The 6000-nt window shown below is 41.8% G+C and overlaps 1 protein-coding gene across 2 annotated transcripts in view; it reads left to right on the top strand.

Moving 5' to 3' along the window:
* Positions 1 to 2200: 2200 nt before the first annotated feature.
* The window catches only part of BEGAIN (brain enriched guanylate kinase associated), a 263709-nt gene continuing 259909 nt past the window's right edge, over positions 2201 to 6000 (top strand). For both annotated transcript variants that reach the window (XM_032763503.2, XM_032763500.2), the window contains exon 1: positions 2201 to 2370. The gene's annotated coding sequence lies outside the window, so the exon portion shown is untranslated. The remainder of the gene's footprint in view (positions 2371 to 6000) is intronic.

Genomic DNA, 6000 nt, shown 5'->3' with positions numbered 1-6000 from the left:
AGGTAGGGCAAAGAGTTTCCAGAGGTGTAGGTTTCATTGTGTCCAGGTAATCGGGACCAACAGATCTGGTGCATCCCTGGTTATCGTGGATGGTGAATCTTTGTGGGGGCAGACTGGTCCAGAGCATAGTCTAGCCTGGAACTCCTAAATGGTATCAACGGGTGCCAATCCTTGGGCTTATGAGTTGGAACTGAAGTCAGTACTGACAGATCCTTACTTTTTTGCACCATACCTTCATGTTCAGGAGGTTTGAGAGGACCTAAGCCCTTAAGGACAACACATGAGGACTCATCTGACTTGGGTGGAATCTTTTAATCTCTGAGCAATTTGGAAGATGTGTCCTTGAGCTTGAGAAAGTGCCCTTTACTCTCATGAGACGCCCTCAGTAACAATTCTTTAGGCATAGTAGTTCTGGCCTCAGCTCCTGAGTTTCTGCATGGAGAGGCACAGCCCACCGACTGAAGCCATTTTACAGTTGGGTCTCCCAGTCCAGGTCCAATTGACGTCTACATGAGATGCTTCTTTAATCAGATATACTGTGGAGTTAAATGGAAATTAAAAAAGGAACAGGCAATGCCTGCAAGCTGCATTGAAATTATTTTAAAAAACACTATAATAGAGGCTCAAACTAAATGTGTACTCCAAATGTGAAAAAAAAAAGGTGCAACCAGGGCTAAACAGAGTAAAAGAGGTGGTAAGAGACAAAAAGGGCACTCTTTAAATATTCGAATTCAAATCCTAGTGAGGAAAATAGAAAGAAGAATAAAGTCTAGCAAGTCAAGTATAATTAGGCAGGCCAAAAAAGAATTTGAAGAGCAGATAGCAAAAAACACAAAAGCTAATAGCAATTTTTAAAGTACATCAGAAGCAGGAAGCCTGGCAAACAACTCAGTGGGGTCAAGATGCTAAAAGAGCACTCAAGGAAGACAAGACCATTGCAGAGAAGTTAAATGAATTCTTTGCATTGATCTTCACTGCAGAGGATATGGGGAAGATCCTCATACCTGATCGGTTTTTAAGGTGATAGATTTGAGGAACTATCCCTGACTGAGTTGTCAATAGAGGTGGTTTTGGAACAAATTGATAAATTAAACAGTAATAAGTCACCAGATGGTATTCACCCAATTTCTGAAGGAACTCAAATGTGAAACTGCAGAACTGTGGTATGTAACCTATCACTTAAATCAGTTTCTGGACCAGATGACTGGAGGGTAGCTAATGTACACACTGATTTTTTTTAAAAGGCTCCTGAGGCAATCCTGGCAATTACAAGCTGGTAAGCCTAACTTCAGTACCAGGTAAATTGGTTGAAACTATAGTCAAGAACAAAATGACCAGACACATAGAAGAACACAATATATTGGGGAAGAATCAACACAGCACTGGTAAAGGGAAATCATGCCTCAGTGATCTATTAGAATTTTTTGAGGGGGTCAAACAAACATGTGGACCAGGATGATCCAGTGGATATAGTGTACTTAGACCTTCAGAAAGCCTTTCATAAGATCCCACACCAAAGGCTCTTAAGCAAGGTAAACAGTCATGGAAAAGAGTGAAAGTCCTCTTATGGATCACTGACTGTTAAAAGATAGAAAACAAAGGGAAGGAATAAAGGGTCAGTTCTCACAATAGAGAAGGGTAAATAGTAGAATCGCCTAAGGATCTGTATTGGGACCTGTGCTGTTGTGTGTACCAATGATTAATGCATGTACAAACAGAGGCTGGATTGAGGCCATTGAAAAACTTCACCACTGAAGATCAAAGATGCAGCAGGATGCTGTGTTTCTTAATTGTGCTCCATATGCTGTATACATCAATATAATCTTGATAGGGCAGTTCCTGTATTGTTTGCTCAAGGCCTGATCTGGATAAGTATCAAAGTGCCCAGCCAGAACCAGTTCTACTAAGAACCAGGATCTCAAAACTTAGTCAATGGGAATTTTGACTAAGTAAGGACTGAAAGATGAAACTTTATCCAAGTAAAATCATATATAGCATTGACTCAGTGTCAGCCTCACTTGTATGTGATGAGCTAGTGATTTCCTTCATTAGTGGTATGCTGTGACCCTGCTTGATGCCATTAAAGTTTGTGACAACATAGGAAAACCCCAACCAGTAAATTGTGAATGACTTAAGTTCTTCGGAGATTGCTGATTTGGCTCTGCAGCACTCACAGCGGCATGGACAGGAATTCATTCTCAACTGGTTTCCTTAAAAGAAAGCAATCCTGTCTTTCAGTTTAAAAAAAAAAAAAAAAAAAAAAGAGCTGCAACTGTTGAAGCAGCATGCACTTAATAAGCTACTTCTAAATCTGGCTTCATCATTTCAGTCTGTGGACTAGCAGAGCAGAAGCTACAGAATCCTTCTCAAGTAAGTATTTTCCTTTAATGTACAGCATGCATATTTCTTCATTTAAAATGTATAACAGGCAGCAAAACTCTTCAGCAGAAGACCCATTGTGCTGCAATCTGATACACAAATTGCCTGTTTTAATGTGATTTAACGTGCTCTGTTGTTTAATTTGGCAGACATTACTGCCTTTTAAAAAGGAAACATTTAATATATTATGGTACTGTACAAGATGGCAAATTACATGGGTGCAGCTGCCCAGAGCTGCAATGCTAGAAAGCTAATTGAATGATTTATACTTGACTGTCATAATAGGTTTTTTGGGGAAAAAAAGAATTCTTCACCTTTCACTCGCATAATGCATATCATGGAACAAGCCTATTTGCTCTCATTATAAATGCAATGTGCATCAAGAATATGCTACTGGCCATTAAGTATGAAATTAGGAAAGTGATTTTTATCTGCAAAAGGGAAAAAAAGTCATTCTGGCATTCTACCCAAATAATAATAACGCTAATGCATACCTATTAAGCAATACTTAGTGATTTGTACTAAATATTGGAGGAGGATGTTTATAGTGGATGACTGTTGAATTACACAAGATATTAGTCAATTGTTGCTAAACCCGAACATTAGCTTTCATGTATCGATGAAATTATTTGTATGCAAGACAGCATAAATCCAATTCCACTTGCCAAAACAAGTGGCACGTATGGTAACCTGCCTTCCTCAGGAGTATTTGTACAGCTCACCAGGCATGTTCATCAGGACCTGATGAAGTGAGGTGGGGTCAGGAAAAATAAAGGGAAAAGGAGCAGTTTTTACTGCATTTTTTTAATGTTTAAGTCACAACAGGTGTAGTGGGAAGTTAAGAAAGGAGGTCATTGCAGCAGATAACGCAATAGTCTCTACATACGATTGCTGTAACACACACACTTCTTCATTTAGTAGCTGCTTTACTAGCTGCTTAGGTTCCGTTAACATATCACGTGATCCACCAATACTGAATGAGCAATATGTGTAGTGTAGAAATTCATTGTAACTACATAAGCATGCAACAGGCTGCATCTCTGCTACTAATGTCCAATTAAACTTTTAACATAACATTTTCTTCCACCATTCTTCAGCAACACAACATTTTATGTATGGAAAAATATATTACTACATAAGTCAACTATTCAAATAACTCATTTGTCACAGGGAAAATATCCAGAACACTTTCCTCTGAATCCAGCCAGCCCCCTAGCCTACTGCAAGACCAATAGAAAAGAGGTACATTTACTTCTCCAGGTTATTTTCAGATTATTCATAACAATACCTGTTTAGGAGACACACATAACTTCAGGCCAACTCATTTATATGCAGACATACTTTTGAGCACCTCTTTTCAGAATATGCTGAAGAATGGAACTAGAGCAGCCCTTCCCTTGTTTATTGTATAATAGAGATGGAAAATCTTTGGAGGATTGTGCACACAGAGAGATAACGAATAAATGTGAAGAGGAGGAACAAAGCCATCATCATAGGACTACGGTGAACAATACCTATTTCCTCTGGAAACAAGAACAACCATCCTGGGATCAGAAAATTAGGGTTTGTAGTGAATTCTTGGGATAAGAGAAATTTTGGGAGAGTTTGAGTTAACCCTATGATAGCACACCAATGAGCTGAACTCTGACAGCTGTGCCACAGGGGTTCTCTCAACTGGTGATAGTTCAACGTAAGTCAGAATCAGGACATGCAATTTCAGTGTGATATGACAGCCAAGAGAAGGTATTACAATTTCAGGTGGCATATAGGCATTGCATTTCTGTTGTTCATATTGCCATTCCTTTTCAGTCAGAAGAAACAGCCTTTCTACACCTGGGAGGCTTGTAGGGAAATGGCATGTTATCACCAACCCAAGTTGGTCAAAAATTATCACTCATTCTTCCAAAACATCTTGAGACTTTTAAAAATAAGAAAAACACTAGAATTTTTATTTTGCTTGTGAATTGTGTCTTTCAGGTGCAGTAGGGGTGGGGGACACATTTCCATGCTTTTCTCTGCAACGAGAGAGCTAGAAACTTTCTTTTAAAAAAGTAGTAAGTAGAGATTCTCACATAGGCAGCATGACTCCAGGAGCTGGAGCTTAAAGGAAAGCATGAATTATCATGAGGTTTTAGATGGCAACATGGAGTTTTGCTTCAGAACACCCAGCCGTCTAACCTCAGATGGGCTTGAGAATTGTGTCAATGTTAATTAGGGCATCAAGATTTTGAAAAAACCTTTGGTAGAGCCTTGAGATGGGTTTCAGCCTTTCTAGCTATTTATTGTTTTATGAGAGATGTTAACTGTGTAGTTTCACTGTAAGGCCGCTGCATAGGATGATGCCAGAAGACATATTCTAGTTGTATTCATTATTAAAATTTATCCACAGAGCCAATTATAATGTATTTTAATCAGGGCCGGCTCTAGCAATTTTGCCACCCCAGGCACGGCAGCACGCCGCGGGGGGCGCTCTGCTGCTCGCCAGTCCTGAGGCTCTGGTGGACCTCCTGCAGGTGTCCCTGCAGAGGGTCCACTGGTCCCGCGGCTCCGGTGGACTTCCCGCAGGCGTGCCTGCGGATGCTCCACCGGAGCCGCGGGACCAGCGGACCCTCCGCAGGGACATCTGCTGGAGGTCCACCGGAGCCATCTGCCACCCTCCCGGCAACCGGCAGAGCGCCCCCCGCGGCATGCCACCCCAAGCACACATTTGGTGCACTGTGGCCTGGAACCGGACCTGATTTTAGTCACCTAGCTATAGGAGATGGGCTCAAGTGTGTTGCAGTTTCCACCTCCAGCTTGGAACTGTTGTTATTCCTTTTGTTGGCATACAATTAATTCTGGGATATTAGCAGTTATTCTACACACAGCCTCCTGTCCTACCCTCCATTTTCTTCAGGACAGGTAAATTAGAAATGACATACCAGCGCTCTCTCTCTCTCTCACACACACACACACACACACACACACAGAGGAACCCCAGTTCTGAACATGCTCAACCGCTGCTTGGGTCATCACAGAACCTCAACAGATGCTCCCTGGAGTCAAGGACTTGTGAAAATTCTGGGTGGGAACAGTGGGTCCAGGAAGCAATGGAAACTTGTGGCATGTTCCCCACTACACCCAAATAGATATACAAACAGGAATTAAACACATTTAAAGCAGCATGTGCCACCCCCCCACCCACACTCTTCTCCATGGCCTTTGCCAGTTAGCCACAGGGGAAAGCACCACATGGTAGCTTGGCTTCTGAAGTAACTGCTAAATGGTTGCAGGATTTGGCGGGGGGGGCATTTGAGAACAAGGTTGCTGAGATGGAAGGACTCCCTCCACCCGAATGCGCATGGAGGCTCCAGGATCAAGGAGTGGGGAGAAGAGTTCGCTATATTTTAAGGCCCAAGCCTTCTGCTTCCTTTGCAGCCCCCAAAAGCCAGCTCCTCTGGTGGAAACAAATAAATTAAACTCTGCAAGCTTTGCCTTACAGAATTTTCTGTCCCCATCCTATAGGCTAGATCACAGTGAGACCCCACAGGTCAATTGTATTTTGTAGAGTTAATAGTTAAAATCCCATATGAAGTAGAGCTCAAATAACGGACAACAGTTACAAAGCTTTAACACCCCACG

This window comes from Chelonoidis abingdonii, chromosome 4 (assembly GCF_003597395.2).
Source record: "Chelonoidis abingdonii isolate Lonesome George chromosome 4, CheloAbing_2.0, whole genome shotgun sequence".
In the NCBI taxonomy this organism is placed as follows: domain Eukaryota; kingdom Metazoa; phylum Chordata; order Testudines; family Testudinidae; genus Chelonoidis; species Chelonoidis abingdonii.
Note: the sequence above shows the minus strand (reverse complement) of the source record. Positions and strands in the feature narration are given on the sequence as shown.